The sequence below is a fragment of the Dendrobates tinctorius genome, unplaced genomic scaffold, assembly GCF_039654945.1.
Source record: "Dendrobates tinctorius isolate UK_male_01 unplaced genomic scaffold, ASM3965494v1 ptg000030l, whole genome shotgun sequence".
NCBI lineage: Eukaryota > Metazoa > Chordata > Amphibia > Anura > Dendrobatidae > Dendrobates > Dendrobates tinctorius.
In genome coordinates this window covers 33363973-33388893 of record NW_027361698.1, presented here as the reverse complement: position 1 = coordinate 33388893, position 24921 = coordinate 33363973, and the positions used below count along the sequence as shown (strand labels likewise).

The following is a 24921-nucleotide window of genomic DNA, read 5'->3' as shown; positions in this document are numbered from 1 at the left end:
TTTTGCCTCCTACGGTGACTCAATCATAACACCACAGGTAAGTTACAGGTGCTGTTAATTACACAAATTAGAGAAGCATCACATGATTTTTCGAACAGTGGCAATACTTTTGTCCACCCTCTTTTTTATGTTTGGTGTGGAATTATATCCAATTTGGCTTTAGGACAATTCTTTTTGTGTTTTTTCATTTAAGCCAAATTAAATGAAGATAATAATACCAAAGAATTTGTGTTTGCAATCATTTTCAGGAAGAAACTGAGTATTATCTGACAGAATTGAAGGGGTGTCAATACTTTTGGCCACAACTGTACGTCAAGCTGTGCTATGAAAAAGAGAAATTTTTAACTTTCAAAGCTATAGATATGACCCTGTAACCAGTTTGTTTAGTGCTGATCTGGTATATTAGTATTTATATACTATAACTGGAAACTTAATATTATATATAATGAAGTCACTGTGCAGGTTTAAACAATAAGCGAAATAGAGTGGTATTGTCTCTTAGTAGAGAGTTTTGTGAAAGGGTCGTTGACAAGACTTCTTGGATGGTAAATATCTTATGACCTGAAGTTATCACCCAAAAATTAGCTTCCAGGTCACAAACGCCACTATGCGGTAAAATTAATGAGTATCGAATAAAGCTCAGTCCTTAATACTTTAGTGTGTGTAAGCCCAGTCACCACTATGCAGTTAGTTTATCCAGAGGATCACATGTTGCCCAAAACAGAGTTTAAGTTTCCCAATGGACAATACCCCCCACTCTAGGCTCCTGCTATCAAATCCACATGGGTATTTATGCGGAGATCAGCATAATGTACTGTCTCTTGTTATGAAGGCTTCCACATATATTGTATCCTTTAAAATTCTGGGAAACACAAGTGTGTCCAATAAATATATGCAAAGCCCTCAAGTATCCCCAGAATCCGCAGTAATGATGCCAATCACTTTCCCCTCAAAATGACCACCAATAGTGAAAAAGATCCCCTGCAGCACAGAGGTTTTAAGCTCTCTTACTTTGCAGCCCTAACAGGGCTATTGTTTTTGGTTAAAGTAGCTTCTTTTGTCGAGTCTTCTGTTCCAGAAATCACTTCTGTACATCACCAATCTTCTTTCTTCTTAAGACGTCTCCCAATCTTCAGCTATTCCAGCCACTCTTTCTTCTAAGCCGGTTCCTCTTCAGGAGCATTGGACTCCCCTTTGTCTTCAGTGGCTTGCCTGTAACACCGCTCTTATCTTCGCCTGTCACGTCCCGTCGCCATCGCCAGCCGCGCCTCCTCCTCCGCCTCCCTCAGGGGCCGCTCCCCTGTCTGCAGCGTCAGTGGTCTCTCACCGCCTTCTTACCTCGGGTTAGTCCCTGTCGTCCGCGCGCTGTAATGGCGTCGCTTCCTGTGCTTTTCTCCTCAGCGCTGTGGCTCCGGTTTCCCCCTGTCAGACAGGCGTTGCAAGTTATGGACTCACTAGTTGTAGCGGCTTCACTTCTGTCCGGTTCCCACTCCTTGGCGGTGACGTCACAGCTCAGAGCAGGGACTCCCGGACTCTTGCCATGTTTAAATCTGCTGCTCCCGCCGTTTTTACCGTTGCAGCCACCGCTTGTCACAGGCAGGTATGCAGGAAAGCAGGGACTTCAATTCTTCCTGGGTGGCTATGCAGAAGGTCCTGAGGCAGTCTTTAATGTGTTTAGCAGTAAATAGAAATAAATGTCTTTTTAAGTGCTCTAAAAACACAATTTTATTAATGATTATGTAATTAAAAGCATGGACACAGAATTGCATGGAAACAAAGGGAAAGGGAATACCGCATGCACAAATTGGCAAAAAAAGGGGCTGTATGAAGCACAAAACCACCCACAGAAGCCCAGGTTGGCCCACCTACACTAGATCACATTGATCAATTATGTATAGGCAGTCAGGGAAAATTGTATATGACACACAACCGGTAATCCTAAGAAAATGACATGTGTCATGGAATAGAGAGCTCAAAGAAGGACTAGTTAATGTGACCTATGGCATATAGTCACAGTCAATCATACAGCTAATGCTGATACTTAAACTATACATGAGGGGGCCTTAGGCATATAGCCTTACCTGAGCGCTGTATGTGAGAGTGCTGACGGTCTACCCCGACGCGCGTTTCGGATCACTATGCTCCTTCCTCAGGGGGCGTGGGTAAAGGGCGCATAGTAGAAATCTTTATAGTGCACCGATTTGAAATACTGCGGATGCGTCCGCTGTCAATCAAAACCTAAACCGCGCCTCTACTCCAATGAGCCCTGGAAACAAGCGGGCCCTACATGGTCCGGCGTCATAGAGAGGCGGAGCGCACCGTCCAGTTGACTGGCAGCTCACGTGCGCCGAACATGGAATGCACGAGCGGCCATATTAGAAGAGGGCATATAGAAGGGAAAGACAAGTGCAAAAAAATAACAAATAAAAAAAGAGAAAATGAAAACCAGAACACTAACAACATGCATGTAAAACAGAGAGGCGCATATTAAGTGCAAAACAAAACACCCATTAAAGATATAAGTATGAAATGCATGAAGGTGCAATTAAATACATGGGTAGATGACAGCGCCATGTTTAACACTTAAAAGGTTAGACACATTCAATGATAAACGTGCTACTTATACCAAAGGAGATATATATATATATATGTATAAAAACATATATAACTCTGCACCAAGATGGATAACAACATACTAGCAAATATACACAACATATACAGTATAAATATTTGTACAAAGTACAGTTAATGTATATAAAAAGAATACATGCATGGCAAGATCACAATGAACATGAAATGACCAAAGAGTCCATGGATAAATATATTATATATAGAGGTATATGCAATATCCAGATTAACACACGCATCCATCATTCTTCAAGAGTCTTCACGGTACCCAAGGGTAGAGAGAATCCAGCAGCAATCAGAACATAGTAGCGATACTAAAAGATGAATTAAAAAGGAATGAGAAGGCATGAAAAGATTAAAAAATTAAAATAACAAAGCCACAGTGCACACGTACACACGGAAACTACAAGAATGGGGCATATTAAATGTTTTCATTTAACCCATTTGGATGCATAGTACCTAGCACCCGGATCCATCTGGTTTCAAGTTGGGCTAAGCGGCCAGACAATCCCCCCTAATGTTAATATTAAGGGTATCAATACCACGGATCTTAAGTAATGCAGCATCACAATGATGCAATTCCCTAAAATGTCTGGGCAGGGTTTTAAGTGTAGAAATATCAGTGCAAGCAGATGAGGCCTGAATGCCTAAAACGTGTTCCCTCGCTCGAACCTTCAACTGGCGCGTTGTCATCCCCACATAAATCAGTCCACAAGGACATGTGGCAAAATATACCACATACCGAGTGGTGCATGATATGCGTTGCCTAATGGTATAAGATTTTGTGCCATCAAAGTTAGTAAATGAGGTACAACGTTCAATATTTGGGCAGGCAACACATCTACCGCACGGTATACAACCCTGCCTAGCCGGAATATTGTCCAAAAAAGTAGGTACAGATTGGCCCTCATAATGGCTGATAACCATCTGATCTCTTAAATTTTTAGCCCGCCTAAAAGTGAAGGAAGGGTAGTCCGGGAGAAGTTTAGCTAGTATTGGATCCACCATAAGGATTGGCCAAGCCTTTACCAACACCCTCCGCATCATCTCATGCTGAGAATGAAATGAGGTAATAAACCTCACTACATCATCCCTCTTAGATTTTTGAACCAAAGAATTCCCATATAGTAGGTCATTAGGTACCGAGTGTTTGGCACGCTGGTAGGCTTTTTTAAGGCAGAGCCTACTATACCCACGTGCCAAAAACGGTGTATGTAATTCCTTGGCCCTGATTTCAAAATCAGTGTTGGTAGAGCAAATACGGCGTAGCCACAAAAATTGACCTACAGGGATGGCTTTGATGAAATGGTGTGGATGGCACGAGGAGGCATGTAATAAAGTATTCGTGGCAGTTTCCTTACGGAAAATGTCAGTCTGGATGATCCCATCCAGATCCTTCTTAACCCTAGAACGCATACCTGGGGCCTCGCAGGCCTGCCAGGTTACTTGTTTTCTATTTTCTGTAAAAGTACTTTAGTTAGAATTTTGAAAATCTAGGTAATCCTCAGGTATATAGTTGTTAGTAGTTTCCAGTTATTCATATATTTTTATGTTACAGACATTTCAGTATAACAACTGTTGTGAGTTCATTTTCCCCTTCTTCACTGAGGTCTGGGGAACTCCCTATTCTGGTAAAGGAAGGTAATGAGCCTAATTATCAGGCACCTGAGTCTAATGAGGATGATTGGCTGAGTGGAGTCACTGACTGGATATAAGGCTGCCGACGCCCTCCTGCCCTGCGGGTGATTTCTCTGTGGACTTCCAGGACACCAGTCTGATTCCTGCTTCCCTAAAGCTAAGTTTCTGCTTTGCCTGTTTGCATTTTGTTTTGTGTTTGTTTTCCTTGCTTTTCTGGATTCTGCCATTCCCTGCTGGGATGAGCTGAATCTCCTTTTGCCGGTTGCTCTGTCTTCAGAATATTCCTGAGTACTGACATAGCTTTTTGAAGCCTAGCGTCTTCAGGGCCTTTTTCACTGTCAGTCTGTTGGCTCTTATTTTCATAGGGTTTTTCACGGATTGCAGACAGCAGCCTTCCTGTCCTTTCCTATCTAGGTAGTTTTGGGCCCCATCTTTACTCAGTCTATCTTTCTGTCTGTGTTAGTGTTTTCTTCTTGCTTCACCGTCATTATATGTTGGGGGCTGCCTATTGCTTTGGGGCCTGCTCTGGGGCAGTTTAGATTTCCCCTTTCTTTCTTTAGGCCTATTTAATTCTCCGGCTGTGATCGAGGGGTCTAGGGCATCGTAGGAACCCCCCACGGCTACTGTTAGTTGTTGTGATAGGATCAGGGGTCTGCAATCCGATAGCTGCCAACCTCTCTGGTTTTCTGGACTTAGCTAGCTTTTTTGTTTTTGCCTCCTACGGTGACTCAATCATAACAAACAACCTTTTTTTGGGACTACCCCATATTCACGCACCTGGGGCCTTTTAGGCCTGTGCTAGGTTTACATGTGATACTCAGTCTTTTTGTCTGTATTGTTGCTGGGGAAGAACTTTTATGACTCTGCTATTGCTGGGAAGAGTGTGGGTTCTGCATGACAACATGGTCATGTGATCTTGGAAGGGAGGCTCCCTCACAAAGTCATGTGTCTCTGACCTCATCGCAGGTCTTTTTGTCCTAATTGCTGGAGAGACTTTGGAGGAAGAAGTCAGCTTTCTTTTGTCTGGAAATAGAAACTTTCTGAGCTCCAAAACCAGAGGCTTCTACTGCACTACAAGAAAGTGATCTGTTGGAGGTAAGAGGAGGGGGGCTGCACTTTACCTGCTTTATATCTCTTGGTGTGCTGGGACCCTAACAAAGAGTCTTATCACATACTGTTTACAGTGCACAAGCCTGATTGTAATCTTTTTTTTTTTTCTTTTTAGTTTACTGACATCTAAAATTACAATGGCACAGTCTACTTCCAGGGGATTGACTGATCATGAAATCGAGGTGATTGTTTTCAATAGTGATGAAGAAAGTGAAATTTCTTTGTCTGATGAAGAGTACATGCCACCTAATGTATCAACTTCATCGTCCAGCGATTCTTCAGATGATGAAGAAGTAGTAGATCCAGCAGAACGTTCAAATAGAACATCTAAAACGAATATTTTTTGGAACAGTACTGCTGCGGCTCCTGCACACACCCCATCACATAACATTATTAGAGTTGCTCAAGGAGCTGTCGGAATTCCCCAATTCATGTCCAAAAGAGATGTTTTCTGTAAATTTGTTTCGGATGATATTGCAGATGAGGTAGTTTTGTGTACTAACGTAGAAGGAAAACGTATCGCGTCAGGAAGAAAAAAAACATGGAAAAATATAACTAAAGAGGAACTATATGCTTATATTGGCCTTACTCTTCTGGCAGGGTCGACAAAATCATACGATGTTCCAATCAGAGAGTTATTTCAGAACCCATTTGCAGATCCACACTACAAAGCTACTATGTCCATCAATAGATTTGAGGGTATTCGGAGATGCCTTCGTTTTGATGAAAAGAGAACTCGCCCTGTGAGGTTGGCAACCGATAAATTAGCCCCTATTAGCTATATCTGGAATCTTTTTATCAAGAACTGTACAAAGCTTTACCATTCCAGTGATAATGTGACAGTGGACGAGCAACTTCTTGCCTTTAGGGGACGTTGCAAATTCATTCAGTATATGCCCAGTAAGCCAGCTAAGTATGGCATAAAAATTTTCTGGATGTGCGATTCAGCAATCTATTATGGGAGGAATGGTCTGATTTACTGTGGCAAAGAAGCTGATGCTCCAGTCCAGAAAGACCTATGTTCCGACATAGTAAAAACACTTGCTCTACGGATTACGGATCCATTACGGATCACCTCCTGGCGGACCCCAGCGCTAGTGGGAATGCATCCTTACTTTGCAATTGTAAAATAAATTTTGAAAAGTATTTTTATTTGAGTTATTCCGTGTTATTTGCACACAGGCCTAAAAGGCCCCAGGTGCGTGAATATGGGGTAGTCCCAAAAAAAAGGTTGTTATACCGAAATGCCTATAACATAAAAATATATGAACAACTGGAAATTACTAACAACTATATACCTGAGGAATACCTAGAGTTTCAAAATTCTAACTAAAGTAATTTTAGAGAAAATAGAAAACAAGTAACCTGGCAGGCCTGCGAGGCCCCAGGTATGCGTCCGCCAGCCTTAGCTGGGGTCACCAGGAGGTCAGATCCATTACGGAATCCCGTCCTGGCGGACCCCAGCACTAGTGAGAATGCATCCTTACTTTGCAATAAACTTTGAAAAGTATTTTTATTTGAGTTATTCCATGATAATTGTAAACAGGCCTAAAAGGCCCCAGGTGCGTGAATGTGTAGATTTCTATGGGTATGCGTTCTAGGGTTAATGGGAAACATCAAGAAAACTGATCTTCACTGAATCCCAAACCAAGGTGAGTCGAATGTTAAGATAGTTGCTGTTCAATGCTGATATAAATTGCAGAAGGTCGGTGGAGCTGCCCTGCCAGACAAAGAAGATATCATCGATATAGCGTGTCCATAACTGTACACGCTCAATCGAGCCCTGTTTGTCGGACAGGAAAATGTCCCTCTCCCACAGCCCCAGGAAGAGGTTGGCATAAGACGGCGCAAAGGCCGCACCCATGGCAGTCCCCTGGTGCTGTAGGTAGAAGGACCCCTTAAACACAAAAAGTTGTGTGTGAGAGTGAACTCCAGAAGCTCAAGGATGAGGTCCCTCAGACCGGTAGGAATGGTGGTTGAATCAAGAAAAAAGCGGACAGCTCTCATTCCGTCTTGATGTTTGATGCTTGTATAAAGGGACTCAACATCAACTGAAGCTAAAAGAGTATCACTCTCTATGCAGAGCCCATCGACCTTCCACAATAGGTCTCCTGTATCCTTGAGGAAGGAAGGAAGGCTAGACACTAACGGTTGAAGATAATGTTCAATCCGTTTGTTGATATTCTCGAGAAAGTTCCCCTCGTCCAGAAATTATAGGTCTGCCGGGTGGTGACCTGATGTCCTTATGGATTATAGGCAAGAGATAAAGTGTAGATATAGTCGGTTCTTTAACCGTAAGTGCCGAAACCAGTTGTTTGGTGACAATGCCGTTAGCCATGGTCTTGTCCAGAATCAAATCCAATTTGGCATTGAAAGCTGAGAGAGGATTGTACGTAAGCTTTCTATAGCAAACAGGATTGTTGAGTTGCCGAAATGCCTCCCTCTCATACATCTGTATAGGCCAGACTACTACATTGCCACCTTTGTCAGCCGGCTTCAGCACAACATCTGATCAATTTTGAAGGTAACGTAAACTTACCCTCTCACTTTTGGTTAAATTATCATTCCTGCCAAATCTTGGAATTTTCTTAAATTCATCAGCCACCACCCGCACAAACATGTCAATACTAGGACAAGATGAAAATGGGGGGAGCTTTGACGATCTTGGACGAATAGATGGGGGAATCTTACCTCCCTCACCATCATGTTCAATCACCAGTTCTCCCAGGATTCTTACTGCCTCTTGTTCCTCCTCTGAAGGAAAAAGATGTTGGAGATCATTATTATCGAAATGTCTTTTGAACAGCAACAATCTAGCAAACGAATTTAGAGCCTTGACCGCAGTAAAGGTCTTGAAATTAGATGTGGGTGAAAAAGATAGGCCCCTACCCAGTAGAGAAAGGTCCACCTCAGTGAGGATATGATTGCTCAAATTTATCACCTTATTATCTCTCCGGTTGGCATCAGGTGGAATCATCGCACGTCTCTTGTATGGGTGGAAGGAATGATCACGTAATCTATGAGACCCACTGGTCCCAAAAGAAGAGGCGGAGGTCTGAGATGCATCTGATTGCCCATTGAGAGAGGTAACCGAGATATTTGAAGGTGTACGATGTAGATTTGAGCTATTTGCACTTCTCCACAGATAGACCTTCTTGACCTGGTAGTCTTTAAGGTCTCTGTTGAATTTAATCAACTGATTGTCTTGAATTTTTTTAACTAACACATCCATAGTTTTATCCAATTCGATTTCAAACGGCTGAATTTTATCCGCAGGACACCCTTTACGTATCTCTTCCTGACCTGAATCAATGGATTCATCCAATAAAGCAATGTTCGTAGAATTATGGTTAATCAAGAGCTGCAAAAAGGTCAAGGAGCACATATTCCATGCCTCTTCCCACTTAACAATGAATTGATCATCCTTAATAGGGAAGGTAGGGATAACTTTCACTTGTAATCCCATAAGAATCATTTTGTTAGCCACATACTTCTCCAGGAACAACCTATTCCACCACAATCTGGATCTTTTAACAAGTAATGTTTTGACATTTTGAAATTGGAGTCACCCGTCTGCAGAGATTCTGATTGCTGCTGGATTCTTTCTAATCGTGGGTACCGTGAAGACTCTTGAAGAATGATGGATGCCTGTGTTACTTTGGATATTGCATATACCTCTATATATAATATATTTATCCATGGACTCTTTGGTCATTTCATGTTCATTGTGATCTTGCCATGCATGTATTCTTTTTATATACATTAACTGTATTTTGTACAAATATTTATACTGTATATGTTGTGCATATTTACTAGTATGTTGTTATCCATCTTGGTGCAGAGTGATATATATGTTTTTATACATATATATATATCCTTTGGTATAAGTAGCACGTTTATCATTGAATGTGTCTATCATTTTAAGTGTTAAACATAGCGCTGTCATCTGCCCATGTATTTAATTGCACCTTCATGCATTTCATGCTTATATCTTTAATGGGTGTTTTGTTTTGCACTTAATATGCGCCTCTCTGCTTTACATGCATGTTGTTAGTGCTCTGGTTTTCATTTTCTCTTTTTTTATTTGTTATCTTTTTGTACTTGTCTTTCCCTTCTATATGCCCTCTTCTAATATGGCCGCTCGTGCATTCCATGCTCGGCGCACGCGCGCTGCCGGTCAACTGGACGGTGTGCTCCGCCTCTCTATGACGCCGGACCACGTGGGGCCCGCGTGTTTCCGGTGCTCATTTTCTTAGGATTACCGGTTGTGTGTCATATACAATTTTCCCTGACTGCCTATACATAATTGATCAATGTGATCTAGTGTAGGTGGGCCAACCTGGGGTTCTGTGGGTGGTTTTGTGCTTCATACAGCCCCTTTTTTTGCCAATTTGTGCATGTGGTATTCCCTTTCCCCTTGTTTCCATGCAATTCTGTGTCCATGCTTTTTATTACATAACCATGAATAAAATTGTGTTTTTATTGGACTTCTTGACTGCGTTTGTATTGGCTGTTTCTGCATGAAGTGCAGTTGTCCTTTCACGTCCTACATTTCCATGGTATAGGGTTGATTTGTGAGTATTATCTCAGTATGTAATTTACTTTCTCACCTACCATATGTACCACAATTGTACTTTATATTAAGTGCTCTGTAGTCGCTTTTTTGGTTGTCCATGCAGGAGCTCACCGCTCAGACGGCCATCATCGTCCTGAGCACAGGCCATGCCCCTGCCTGTTCTTGATTTTTTTAACAATTTTATAAAACTTTTTTTTTTACTTATTTACTATGTTCCAGGATGGGACATCAACTTTCCCTATCCTGATCCCTGATCAAATACTGCAATATTTTCCACTGCAGGGCATCAGATCAACATCTTGCAGGCAGGGAGGAGGAGTGTCAGCTCCTGCACTGAGCAGGAGCTTACATGCCACGGTTGTTGGGTAACCATACTGCCATCTTTTGGCCCGGGGTCACCATGGAGACCATAGGCACAATGCGACCACAATCGTGTTCTGGCAATGGGAGCAGAGAGGAAGCTCCCTCCCTCAGTGATGCCCATCGATGTTCCTGTCATTTTTGACAGCGGCATTAGAGAGGTTAAATGCCCATGCTCGGTGCTAGCTCTGATCATTGTCATTGCTGCAGGGTATCAGCTCTCACATAGAGTCCGCGTAATCATAAAGAAGTTTATGTATGGAGGTTTGCGGGAAGGCATCTTCTGCAGTGCCATACATATACGGCGCATGTCAGGAAGAGGTTAAATGAGGTGCCCCATGAACAATGTTCATTTTAATCAATAGATCTTGGAACAATAATAGTTTCCACAACTGAATGTGTTTTAAAAAATGTTCCTGTGCTGATAATATTATAAACATTCTCTGTATAGCGCAGGCATCCATCCACGCTTCTCTCCTTCCCTGGCAGGGATGCCAACTCGCCACCATGACCCCACCCCGCACTTCCTCCTCCAGCTTCTGCCTGGGGTTTTCGCATGGCTCGCAGATTGTGTTTAGGGAGTTCTAAAGTGTACCAGCCAGTGGCTGGGAGACACTTATAATGTAAGAATCCTCCACCTGATGGGAGGTGTCTGAGCAAAGTGTTCACTTTGTTAGTTGCAAGCTTGCTAGTTCTCAGGTCGCCTGTTTTAATTTATCTTCCAGTACCTGTCTGTACCTGCCTTTGCCTGCCTGTGCCTACCTATATATCAGCCAAACTTGCCTGCATTTGCCAATGCCCACCTGTATACCAGCCAAATCTGCCTGTAACTACCAGTGCCTGCCTGTATATCAGCTGTACCTGCCTATACCCACCTGTATACAGCCATTCTGGTCTGCACCTGCCAGTGACTGCCGGTATTCCAGACATCCGCGCCAACACCTGCCGCTCTTGTGTTCCTGTCATGCCTGCCTGTATCAGCTGAAATTTCCCCTCTACGCCATTTCAATTTTATCCCGCTTTGGAGGTCATCTGCCGAGTGTACGAGGTCCATCCTGGTGTAGCACTTGGTGTCCATCTGGAGCCAAGTCTAACCTTACCATCAAGGGCTCTAGTGAAGAGTCAGGTGTTCACTTAGTTAAACCCCTCCAGGCTGTCCTCTGACTATGGCACAGTGGTTCCACCACCACTCCCATTACAGTTTACTCAGACCATGGAAAACAATGTCTCTCCATCCTCTCCAGTCTCTGACTTTTACCAGGAGGTCTCCCCCTTTAAAGATCTACCACACAAGGCGAGACACAAAAACACTTTTGGCTCTAAATATACAAATCATTCACACAGAAGTAATATGTTTGTATAGATTGTCACTGATAGAAAATATCTTGGTTCTGTAATCTCTTTTCACTATTCTCTCTTCAATATTGATAAATGCTACGGTATCAATAATGACTAATTCATGCAAGGCATCAACATTTAAAGGGACACAAAGTGAAGGTAAAAATATATTTTCCACTTATATGCAGAATCTATACAATTATATAATAAAGGATCACCATATATTTAGTAAGCTATTTAGTACAGTGCTTTTTAAGTCTAATTTTGTCTATAACTTGCACGACTAATGTATGTAATTATTCCAGGTTGCTACTTGGTAGTACATCCCTAAACTAATAAATAGGTTACAGATTGCTTCTGAGCCATGTATTTTATCATCCAAAAAACAGTCTGTGTGAATCCAAATTGATCACTGACTCAAGGTGAAGGGAATGATTCAAAGCAGGTCTGTTTTGCCTTTCAAAGTAATGATCAAACAAAACAGTGGGAAAACTTGGATTAGCATCAGAAAATGTTTTAACGGTGGAATAAAGGTAAGAGTGCACACAAAGACACAATATATAGAAGACGTAAGTGTAATAAATGTCTGACATTACATTTTTTTCCCATCATTTTCTGTCTGGACATTATGGGGATTGGATAAAATATAGCATAATCTCTCACAGTTAGAGTTGAGCGAAACGGGTCGGTCAAATTCATAAGTCGCCGACTTTTGCTGAAGTCGGGTTTCATGAAACGAAACCCGACCATAGCGTGAGGTCGGCCACGAGGTCGGCGACCAGAGCGCCAAAGTCGCGTTTCAAATGATGCTTCCAGCGCCCTTTTTCAGCCAATGAAGGAGGACGCACAATGTGGGCAACGCGATGACATGGGCAGCGGTCACCATCATCTTTGAGAAGGGAATGCAAGTGATTGGCTTGCTTTGTGTGGCGTCACAGAGGCTATAAAAGGGTGTGCACGCCGCCCGCCATCTTACTTCTGCCGATATTAGCATTAGGGAAAGGTTGCAGCTGCTGATTCTGAATAAGGGAGAGCGTTAGGCAGGGAAGAAGAAAAAAAACTGCTTCTGCTGGTAGCGATTTCCACTGTACAACACAACAGTTTGTGTGCAGTGACGGGGAGGCTATATTTTTTGTGCATCAGCTCTGTTGGTTATTAGGCTCCCTGATAGCTGCATTGCTGTTTGCACACTGCTGTGCAAACTGCTTTTTTAAAAGCAAAAATACTTTTCTTCCTCTTTTCTGCACAGTTACCAAACGTTCATTTTTCCACACTTTTGTGTGCAGCAGTCCTGCTTATTAGGCTGCCTGCTGCCATACTTGGACTGAGAGCATCATTGTCAGCCTCCTAAAATCTCTAGGGAGCTTCCAATTCTCCCCAATACTATACACACCTTGTACTTTGTCATACACCATCCAATTTCAGCCTGTTAAATTGAGGTGTAATCTATAGTGGGCCTGAGATAATAGTTCAGCCTCCTAAAATCTCTTGGGAGCTTCCAATTCTCCCCAATACTATATACACACCTTGTACTTTGTCATACACCAGCCAATTTCAGCCTGTTAAATTGAGGTGTAATCTATAGTGGGCCTGAGATAATAGTTCAGCCTCCTAAAATCTCTAGGGAGATTCAAATTCTCCACAATACTATATACACCTTGTACCTTGTTTTACAGTACCATATAGCTGGTGGTATTTTGGTACATTTTTCCAAAAATGAGGAAGTATGGTGGAAGAGGCCGTGGAAGTGGGCGGGGGTTGACAGCTGGTACTGATGGGGGTAGGGGTGCATCTGCTGGTAGTGGCAAAAGCACAATAGCACCTAAGGCAGGAGGTGTTGAGCCTGCGTCATTGTCTGGCTTCACAAGGCCTCGAAGTTCCCTTTTCTGGGAGTTGGTAAACCGCTTTTAAAGCCGGAGTTTCAGGAGCAAGTTTTGGCTTACATTGCTGACACAGCCTCCAGCTCTAATGCCTCCTCTTCTGAAGTTTCAAAAAATAAAAGCACTGAGTCATCAGTGGAGGCTCCTGGTCAGGAACAACACCTTTCCTTGTGTCCTTCACCCCTACCAAAAGTGAAGGATGCGGCAGGCCACACTACAGATTACTCCATGGAGCTCTTTTCACATACCATGCCTGGGTTATCAAGTCAAATCGTGAATTCCCCAGTCCAAGATGAATCGGACATGGAGTGCACTGATGCACAGCCACTGCTAGATTTTTCTGCTGGTACATTCACTCAGAGCACTACATTGTCCTCGCAGTGTACTGAGCAAGAATCTGACCCTAATGAAACTCAGGTGCCCCTTCCCGCATACTATACCACCTTACACGGTGACACAGAGGAAGGTGCACATGAAATTGAAGAGGAGGTGATGGATGACCCAGTTGTTGACCCAGATTGGCCTCCATTGGGCGAAGAGGGTGCTGCTGCCAATAGCTCAGAAGAGGAGGAGGAGGATCCGCAGCAGGCATCGACATCGCAACAGCTGTTATCTGGCAGGCCCGTAGCAGTCCGAAAACGGTTTACAAAAACCAAAAGAGTTGCAGGACAGCTTGTCCAGACGGTCAAATTAGCACAGCGTGCAAGGCCTCAAAATGTCTTCCATAGTAGGAAGAGTGCAGTGTGGCACTTTTTTTGAACAAAATCCTAATGCTCAGGCAAAGGTTATCTGTAAGAAGTGTGCAAAAACCTTTAGCCGAGGGAAAAATCTGAGAAATTTGAATACCAGTTGCATGCTTAGACATTTAACCACCATGCACTTGCAAGCGTGGACGGACTACCAACCCTCACGTACCACATGTGCACCTGCTCCGAATGAAGGTAGTCAGCAACGCTACATCGCTTCCCCCACTGTAAGCCCACTGGTTAGCACACCACCAGCAGCAAATATTGAGGTGTCGTCGCAAGGCCAAAGCAGTCAGGGAATCACAATGTTATTGCTATGAAAGGCTGAATCTTGGTCATCAGCAAGACCACCAACACCATCACCATCACCAACCCTCTCTGTCCGCCATGTCCACCGCTAGTTCCACCATATGCAGCTCTCAAGTTCAGCTCACCCTACCAGAGGCTCTCAGTAGGACAAGAAAGTACTCATCCTCTCATCCACGTACACAGTGTTTGAACGCCCACATTGCCAAACTAATCTCGTTAGAGATGATGCCCTACCGGTTGGTTGAAAGCGAAGCTTTCCGCGAGCTCATGGCCTACGCAGTACCATGCTATGACCTACCCAGTCAGCACTTCTTTTCTTGAAAAGTCATCCCAGCCCTCCACTTGCATGTGAAAGACCGCATTGTCCATGCACTCAACCAATCAGTGAGTGGAAAGGTGCACCTCACAACAGATGCATGGTCCAGTAGGCATGGCCAGGGCAGTTACGTCTCCATCACTGCGCACTGGGTTAATGTGGTGGATGCAGGGTCCACAGGGGACAGCGGCGGTGGGACAGTGCTGCCTAGCCCACAGTATAGGAAACAGTTGGCTGTAGGCGTTCGACCCTCCTCCTCCAGAAGCGAAAGCTCGTCCACAGAGCGCAGTCGCACGAGCACTCCATCCGCATCTGCCAGTGTTGCACACGAGGTGTCCCACTATCGAACAGCTAGTGGTAAGCGTCAGCAGGCTGTGTTGAAGATGATGTGTTTGGGCGACAACAGACACACCGCGGAGGTACTGGCCGAATACTTCAGCGACAAACTGAATCATGGCTGGGCAGTCTACATCTTGAGGCAGGCAGTGATAACGGCTGGAATTTTGTGGCAGCCATAGCCCTTTCAAAACTCAGACACATACCTTGCCTGGCTCACACCTTGAACCTGGTGGTGCAGTGCTTCCTCAATAATTATCCGGAGTTAACAGCCCTGCTCCATAAGGTGCGAAGACTGTGCTCGCACATCCGCCGGTCGCCTGTACACTCCAGTCATATGCAGAAGCTGCAGCGATTGCTCCACCTTCCCAAGCACCGCCTAATTATCGACGTTGCAACAAGGTGGAACTCCACCCTGCACATGGTTCAGAGTCTGTGCGAATAGAGGCAGGCTGTAATGCATTTGTGGGAGGATACACGGGCAGGCAGTTTGAGGGCAGACATGGAGTTGTCTGGTGTGCAGTGGTCGAAGCTGAAAGACCTCTGTAAAGTCCTTCAGTGTTTTGAGGAAAGCACACGGCTGGTAAGAGCAGACGACGCCATCATAAGCATGAGCATCCCACTTATGCGTTTGCTCATGCAAACTTTGACGCACATTAGGGAGCAGGCGTCTGCAGCCGAGAAGGAAGAGGAGGAGAGGAGCCTTGATGACAGTCAGCCTTTGTCTGCTCAGGGAACTCTCCTGGACGAGGTGGAGGAAGAAGAGGAGGAGGAGGACAATGGGGATGATTATTTAGGGGAGGATGCTTCTCGGGGGGCAAGAGAAAATGTTGGCGTGGCAAGGTCAGGTAAAAGGGTTTGTGCGTGACTGGAGGGATGTTGATTTGCCAGAAAGTGCTCCTCCAACCTGCACTCGCAGTGCATCATTGACACCTGGAACATTGGCCCACATGTGTGATTATGCCTTGCAGAGCCTAAAAAGGGACCCCAGCATTGCCAAAATGATGAACGATGACGACTACTGGTTGGCCAGCATCCTGGATCCACGCTATAAAGGCAAATTCCAAAACATCATGCCACAGGAGAACCTAGAGCTAATATTGGCTAACAAACAAGCAACTCTGGTAAACCGCTTGTTTGAGGCATTCCCAGCACACAGCGGCGGTGATGATTCTCCCACGAGCCGTATGGGGCAACATGGAAGAGGTGTTCGTGGTGCACACAGCCGAAGTGGCGTTGGACACAGGGGTTTCATGACCATGTTGTGGACTGATTTTTCAAGTACCGCTCACACGACTGGTAATACTGCATTGACTTAAAGTGATAGGAGACAGCAGTTGTCAACTATGGTAACAAACTACTTCTCCTCCCATATCGATGTTCTCCCTCACAAGTCATTCCCCTTTGACTATTGGGCCTGTAAACTGGACACCTGGCCTGAATTGGCACAATATGCCTTACAGGAGCTCGCTTGCCCTGCTGCTAGTGTGCTATCCGAATGAGTCTTTAATGCTGCTGGATCAATCCTGACAGAAAAAAGGACCCATCTGTCGACTCAAAATGTTGATGATCTAACCTTCATTAAAATGAACCATGCATTTTGTCCCACCTTCCCCTGCTGACACGTGGGTTGCCAGAAAAATGGCTCGCTTTCGTCCTCCTCTTCCTCGGACTTCTCCAATTCCTCAATTTGCAGCTGCTGAATGTCCAACATCAACATATGCCATTTTTTCAACCTCCCAAACCAGGCTGCCTCCGCCCCCAAGGCCAGGGTCACCACCTGTCGCACTCACCTGTGCGAGTGCCATTGCCCTGGACAGGTGGGAGAGCCCACTCTCGGGCGACGGCACTGGCACAGGGTCCCTCATAGTACAATCAAGTGTCTCTGATGGCGGGGGTGCACACCCCCTGTCAGACACACCGCCGTACTATGAGGGGCCCTGTGCCAGAGCCGTCGCCAACGAGTAGGCCCCCCCTGCTTGCTCAGGATCACAGCACTTGCAAAGTTGAAATACTTACCTCTCCCTGCTCCACCGCCATGACGTCTTCCGCGTTTCCAGACAGTGACATTCTGGTCAGAGAGCGTGATGACATCACGTCTGTACGCCCTCTGCCTAAACAGTCCAAGTGCAGAGAGATGGAAGATGGGGGCGACGAGGAGTCCAGACTAGTACAGGGATTCCCTAGCGAGGAAACTTATTTAATTGTTTTAAAGGTTGGGAGCAATTTTTGGGGAGCACTATACTCTGGAGAATGATATATGGGGCCCACCATACACTGCAGCATTCCAAAGGTGGACATCAGACACTGAAGCAGCATTTACAGGGCCCATTATACACTGGAGCATTAGAAATGGGGCCCATTATATATGGAGCATTATTTGGGCCCATAAGACAGTGGAGCTTCATCCATGGGGACCAACATATACTGTAGCATTATGTGGAGCTCATCATATACTGTATGGAACATTATATGGGACCAATGATTCTGTATGGAGAAATATATGGGCCTCATTACTCTGTATAGCGCACTATGTGGAGGCCATAATACTGTATGGAGTAATATACTGTCCGTTTTTGGAGCTATTGGAGAATTTAAAATGGATATCAGTCATGTGATGTAAGAAGTGAAGTAATTTTCATTGTACTATACTGCTATTTCTCTGCCGTATCAGAGGATCATGAATTGTGGCATGTGTTAAAGGAGCCCATTGACACTCTTTGGCCCTGGGCCCACGAAAATCTGGAGCCAGCCCTACCCCCCCCCCACAACTTTAGCCAAATAACCCCCAGTTTTCAATGCCTAACTATTATTATAAAGTAAATTAAGGTTGACAAGCTTAAGTAATAAGAATTGATGTTTTTGGCATTAAAATGGGCACTGTAGGTGTGTTTCCTGTCCTCCACTCACTGCCGACTTTTCTTCCCCATTGACTTGCATTGGGTTTCGTGTTTCAGTCGGCCTTCGACTTTTCACGATAATCGGCCGATTTCGTTCTACCCGACTTTTGCGAAAGTCGGGTTTCGTGAAACCCGACTCGACCCGAAAAAAGGCAAAGTCGCTCATCTCTACTCACAGTAGATTCTTTAATAGAAAAAATAAATCTTATTACTTAGCTGAATAGTAAGTTATATTTATGTGTTTATTGCACAGTCTATAATTTGTAATAATTAAACAGAAAAATGTCCCTACCATGTGGAGCAAATAGAGTTCTTTGGGGGTTTTAATGTGCACAGTAAAAAAAAAAAATAACTTTCCAGAATGATAATTAAATAAAAAAATAAGGTTGGAAAAAATATTATTTGGCTGACATTTTGGCAGATCCTGCCAGGAAAATAATTGAGTATTGCCTGTAGTTAAATACCCAAGGCTAAATTCTTAAAATTATGCAAAGTCTAGGGATACCTATATGCTTAGAAAGTAATTAGGGCAATTATTATGTACACAGTGTGTAGAGTCAACTCTACTCCTTTACTTTTCTGGTCAGGCTGAAGAATAAGGCTAATTGCACACGTACTTTTTTGCCCTGCGGATTTTTCCGCGCAGAATTGAAGAAATCCGCAGGTCAAATGACCTGCATTTTTCCTGCGGATTTCTTCCTTTTTTCTTGCGGTTTTTGTGCGGTTTTCCCCTGCGGATTTGGAGAATGGAGCAGGTGGAAAACCGCACAAAAGAAGTGACATGCTGGATATTTTGAACCACAAGAAAACTGCGCGGAAAAATCCGCAGTGTCCGCACAGCGTTTTTTTTTTTCTACTGATTAACATGCTACTGTACATCACAATGCGGATATGCAGCGTTTCTGCGCGGTAAAATCCGCTGCGGATCCTCTGGAAATCTGCATCGTGTGCACATGGCCTAATACCTTCTTCACTTTGAAAGGGAACCTGTCACCAGGTTTTGCTGGTACGAGTTACAGCCACCACCTTTCAGGGCTGATATACGCATTCTATAATGCTGTATATCTGCCCCCAACCCGACCTAGAAGAACTGAAAAAAAAAAAACTTTTATTACACTCACTTGCGGGGCGATCCAGTCCAAGGGGTATCGGTCTTCTTGGTCTGGCACCTCCCATCTTCTTATGAAGGCGCCGGGAAAGGTCGGAGAGGCCCAGCACCTGTGCACTGCAGGACTTTGCTCTGCCCTCAACAGGACAGATAAGTATGCCTGCGCAGAAGCGCGATGCTAAGCAGACTGTGTGGATGATGCAGGGACGCATCATCCACACGAACCAAGAAGGACGAAGGTGATCGTATGAAGATGGGAGGAGCCTGACCAAGAAGAACGACACCCCTCGGACTGGACCGCCCCGCAGGTGAGTACAATAAGGCTAAGTGCACACGTACTGGAACTCTCACGGAAATTACCGCGAGAATTCCGGAATTCCATTCCGCGGGAAAATCGCATTTTAAATTCCCGCGATTTTCCCGCGGAAAAACTAGCATTTTGCAAGCGTATTTAGCTTGCAAAATGCTAGCGTTTTCCAAGCGATCTGCAGCATCGCTTGGAGAACTGATTGACAGGTTGCTCACACTCGTCAAACATAGTGTTTGACGAGTGTGACCAACTTTTTACTACTGAGGCCGCCTATGCGGCATCAGTAGTAAAAGATAGAATGTAAAATAAAAATAAAAAATGGTGTTATTCTTACCCTCCGACGTCCCGCGCATCCGTTCCCAGTAATCATTTGCGAAAATGCCCGCGATGACGTCCGTTCTCGCGGGATCGCGATGTCTCGCGGTAATTCGCGATGACGTCGCGCGAATGACCACGAGACTTCGCGATCCCGCGAGAACGGACGCCATCGCGGACATTTTCGCAAAGGATTACTGGGAACGGATGCGTGGAGAGAGGCGGGAATGCTGCGCGGGACACCGGAAGGTAAGAATAACAATATTTTTTATTTTAAATTCTATTTTTTACAGGGATATGGTACCCAAAGCCCGGAGGACAGTCTCCTCTCCTCCGGACGGTGGGTACCATCCGCAATTGTTCTGCTTACTTTCCGCATGGTGTGCACAGCCACATGCGGGAAGTAAGCGGAACAATGCATTCCTATGGGTGCGGGATCGCCGCGATTCCACAAATTAATGAGCATGCTGCGCTTTTTACCGTGAAGCGATTCCGCCGCGGTAAAAACCGCAGCATTAGCACAGCATTGCGGAATCCCATAGGAATGCATGGGATGCTTATTTTTCGCGGCAAAATCGCGCGGTTAAAACCGCCGCGGAAACGCGAAAAAAACGCCACGTGTGAACTCAGCCTAAAAGTTATTTTTCAATTCTTCTAGGTCGGGTTGGGGGCAGATACACAGCATTATAGAATACTGTATATCCACCCTGAAAGGTGGTAGCCGTAACTCATATCAGCCAAACCTGGTGACAGGTTCCCTTTAAGTGATTGAAAAGGTTATCAAAATTGTTGTATGTCTCAGGTTGAGGCCTTGCAGAGATGTAAAATAAAATATAAAGCCGGCTCATTTGGCGTTTTTGGTACTGAAATCTTATATTTATGAAAATATTACTGTTTGCATTACTATTTGGTCATCAAACATTTCTTTCGTTGTGATAAAAAACATAAAATTACACTATAAAAACTACATGTTCATCTAGCAAACACAATGCACCACAAATGGTGGGGCTTTAAGACTCTTCAAAATTAAGTCATCAAGATAAAGTAAGTATCAAGAAACTCATTAATATAAGGGGAACTCATTAGTGTAAGGGCCTTTTGATAGATATAACTAATATTAATAATAATAACTAGATGGGCATTTCCTGAAGGAAATACATGGTGCTTGAACAGAGCTGCCAGCTTTACAGCAGTGTATCAGGTGTCGACTGTAAGAAAGTAAAGTTAGAATATGAATGCATTACACATCCCCGTTCTAGTGATTTGGGGCTGTTTTTAAGTAATTTTTTTACACAGTCAGCCTTTGGGGGGTGCCCTGATCCTAATGCACACACTTAAAATTAAATCTGTGACGAAAAAGTCACTCAGACCCCGTTTTTCGGTGTATTTTTTCGTGGCAGTCTAATGTTAATGTGTGCAGTAGCATCAGCTAAGGATTCCTCAGATTTTCCCGCAAAAAATGCATGCGGTTTTTTAAAAAAACTGCATGCATTTTTTGCGGGAAAATCTGAGGAATCCTTAGCTGATGCTACTGCACACATGAAAATTGCACTGCGATGCCAAAATACTCCGTAAACCGGGGTCAGAGTGACCTTTTCTTCACAGATCACCTCTGACAATCTGCCCCAGGCCCTTCCAGCCTCTGACAACCTGCCCCGAGCCTCTGACAACCTGCCCCCAGGCTCTTCCAGCCTCAAACAACCTGCCCCAGCCTCTGACAACCTGCCCCCAAGATCCGACAGCCTCTGACAACCTTCCCCAGACTCCGACAGCATCAGACAACCTGCCCCAGGCTCCGACAGCCTCTGACAACCTGCCCCAGCCTCTGACAACCTGCCTCCAGGCTCCGACAGCCTCTGACAACCTGCCCCAGACTCCGACAGCCTCTGACAACCTGCCCAATGCTCCGACAGCCTCTGACAACCTGCCCCCAGCCTCTGACAACCTGCTCCAGGCACTTCCAGCCTCTGAAAACCTGCCCCCAGGCTCTTCCAGCCTCTAACAACCTGCCTCCAGCCTCTGACAACCTGCCCCCGGCCTCTGACAACCTGTCCCAGGCTCTTCCAGCCTCTGACAACCAGCCCCAGGCACTTCCAGCCTCTGAAAACCTGCCCCAGGCTCCAGCAGCCTCTGACAATCTGCCCCAGGCTCCAACAGCCGCTGACAACCTGCCCCAAGGCTCTTCCAGCCTCTGACAACCTGCCCCCAGCCTCTGACAACCTGCCCCCAGGCTCCGACAGCCTCTGACAACCTGCCCCTGGCTCCGACAGCCTCTGACAACCTGCCTCCAGCCTCTGACAACCTGCCCCCAGGCTCTTCCAGCCTCTGAAAACCTGCCCCCAGCCTCTGACAACCTGCCCCCCAGGCTCCGACAACCTCTGACAACCTGCCCCCGGCTCTGACAGCCTCTAACAACGTGCCTCCAGCCTCTGACAACCTGCTCCAGGCACTTCCAGCCTCTGATGACCTGCCCCCAGGCTCTTCCAGCCTCTAACAACCTGCCCCTGGCCTCTGACAACCTGTCCCAGGCTCTTCCAGCCTCTGACAACCAGCCCCAGGCACTTCCAGCCTCTGAAAACCTGCCCCAGGCTCCAGCAGCCTCTGACAATCTGCCCCAGGCTCAAACAGCCGCTGACAACCTGCCCCAAGGCTCTTCCAGCCTCTGACAACCTGCCCCAGGCTCTGACAGCCTCTGACAACCTGCCTCCAGCCTCTGACAACCTGCCCCCAGGCTCCGACAGCCTCTGACAACCTGCCTCCAGCCTCTGACAACCTGCCCCAGGCTCCGACAGCCTCTGACAACCTGCGTCCAGCCTCTGACAACCCACCCCCAGGCTCTGACAGCGTCTGACAACCTTCCCTAGGCTCTTCCAGCCTCTGACAACCAGCCCACAGGCTCCGACAGCCTCTGACAACCTGCCCTAGGCTCTTCCAGCCTCTAAGGCTATGTGCACACGGTGTGGATTCTGCTGCGTTTCTGCAGCGGTTTTGGCCCTGCGGAAACGCAGCAGTTCCACAGACCAAGTACAGTACAATGAAACCCTATGGATTTTCAAAAGCGCTGTGCTGACGGTAAATTTTTTTCCGTGCGGTTTTGCTGCGGTTTACAAACCGCAGCATGTCAATTGTTTGGGCGGTTTCCGCAGCGGTTTCACACCTTTAACATAGTAGAGGTGTGAAACCGCTGGGCAAAACCGCAGACCAAAACGCAGGAAAACCGCAGGTTTCCCACACAGCAATGGCATAAAGTGAGACTAGGGACTTTTTTTTTTTTAAGTGGCGGAGGAATACAGTGCGGAAGGATACCTACCTTCCGTCATTGGATTCCTGCAGCCCGTAGAGAACGGCAGCAACAGCTGATGCTGCAGTTCTCTACCCAAGATCGTCGTGGGACACACTCGTGGACTGCTTCGGATCGTGGGTGAGTATTTTTGTGGTTTGTTATGTTAATATTTATTCCGTAAAAGACAATGGCTTCGGGGAACAATGTGACAAGTATTGGTAAGTATGTTACTCTATGTTATATGTACTGTATGTCTATGTATGTATTGTATGAATGTATTGTATGTAGTATGTATGTAGTATATATGTGGTATGTATGTAGCATGTAGTATGTATGTAGTATGTATGTAGCATGCATGTAGCATGCAGTATGTATGTAGCATGCATGTAGTATATATGTAGTATGTATGTAGCATGTAGTATGTATGTAGTATATATGTGGTATGTATGTAGCATGTAGTATGTATGTAGCATGCATGTAGTATATATGTAGTATGTATGTAGCATGTAGTATGTATGTAGTATGTATGTGGTATGTATGTAGCATGTAGCATGCATGTAGTATGTATGTAGTATATATGTGGTATGTATGTAGCATGTAGTATGTATGTAGCATGCAGTATGTATGTAGCATGCAGTATGTATGTAGCATGCATGTAGTATATATGTAGTATGTATGTAGCATATATGTAGTATGTATGTAGCATGTAGTATGTATGTAGCATGCAGTATGTATGTAGCATGCATGTAGTATATATGTAGTATGTATGTAGCATATATGTAGTATGTATGTAGCATATAGTATATATATAGTATGCATGTTGCATGCATGTAGTATATATGTAGTATGTATGTTGCATGTAGTATATATGTAGTATGTATGTTGCATGTAGTATATATGTAGTATGTATGTTGCATGTAGTATATATGTAGTATGAATGTAGCATGTATGTAGTATGTAGTATGAATGTAGCATGTATGTAGTATGCATGTTGTATGTATGTAGCATGTAATTTTTTTTTTTTTTTTTACATTCAACACATTAGCCGGATGATGGGACTACTACTGTCCCATCATTGGCTAATGTGTCAATCACTGTCATGGTAGCAGGCATCGCCCGATGGGACTTGTAGTCCCATCGGACGATGCCTGCACAGACCCCCGAAGCCTGCACAGCCCCCCGGCAGGCCGGCACAGCCCCCCGGCAGGCCAGCACAGCCCACCGGAGCCTGCACAGCCCCCCGGCAGGCCGGCACAGCCCCCCGGCAGGCCGGCACAGCCCACCGGAGCCTGCACAGCCCCCCGGCAGGCCTGCACAGACCACCGGAGCCTGCACAGACCCCCTGGCAGGCCGGCACAGCCCCCCGAAAGGCCCGTACAGACCCCAGAGAGGCTGTACAAGGGAAAAACAGGATTTTTCTTATTCCGATACCGGAAGTCCCATAGACTTGAATGGGACTTCCGGTATCGGAATCGGCGATACCGATACTTTTTTTTAAGATCGGCCGATCCATTCCGATCCGATACTTTGAAGTATCGGACGGTATCGCTCAACTCTAATCATGAATGAACCACTTAAAAATGGTATAAGAGTAGTGTCTAGGAGAGCATTAACACTGGGCAACAGTTTGTCACCTAGTTTATACAATTCAAATATAAAAGGCAATAATAATTGGCTGTCCACAATTGGTTATTATAAGTGTGGCCAATTATCATGTAAAACCTGCCATTTTTCGTCCAAAACTTTATCATTCTCCAATTCTATTAAT

General features: G+C 45.2%; 1 long non-coding RNA gene across 1 annotated transcript; it reads left to right on the top strand.

Moving 5' to 3' along the window:
* Positions 1–1321: 1321 nt before the first annotated feature.
* Positions 1322–9802, top strand: LOC141086057 (uncharacterized). The gene is made up of 3 exons (XR_012231490.1): positions 1322–1600; positions 8344–8462; positions 8653–9802. It is a non-coding gene; the product is annotated as an uncharacterized lncRNA (long non-coding RNA).
* The last annotated feature ends 15119 nt before the right edge of the window (positions 9803–24921 follow it).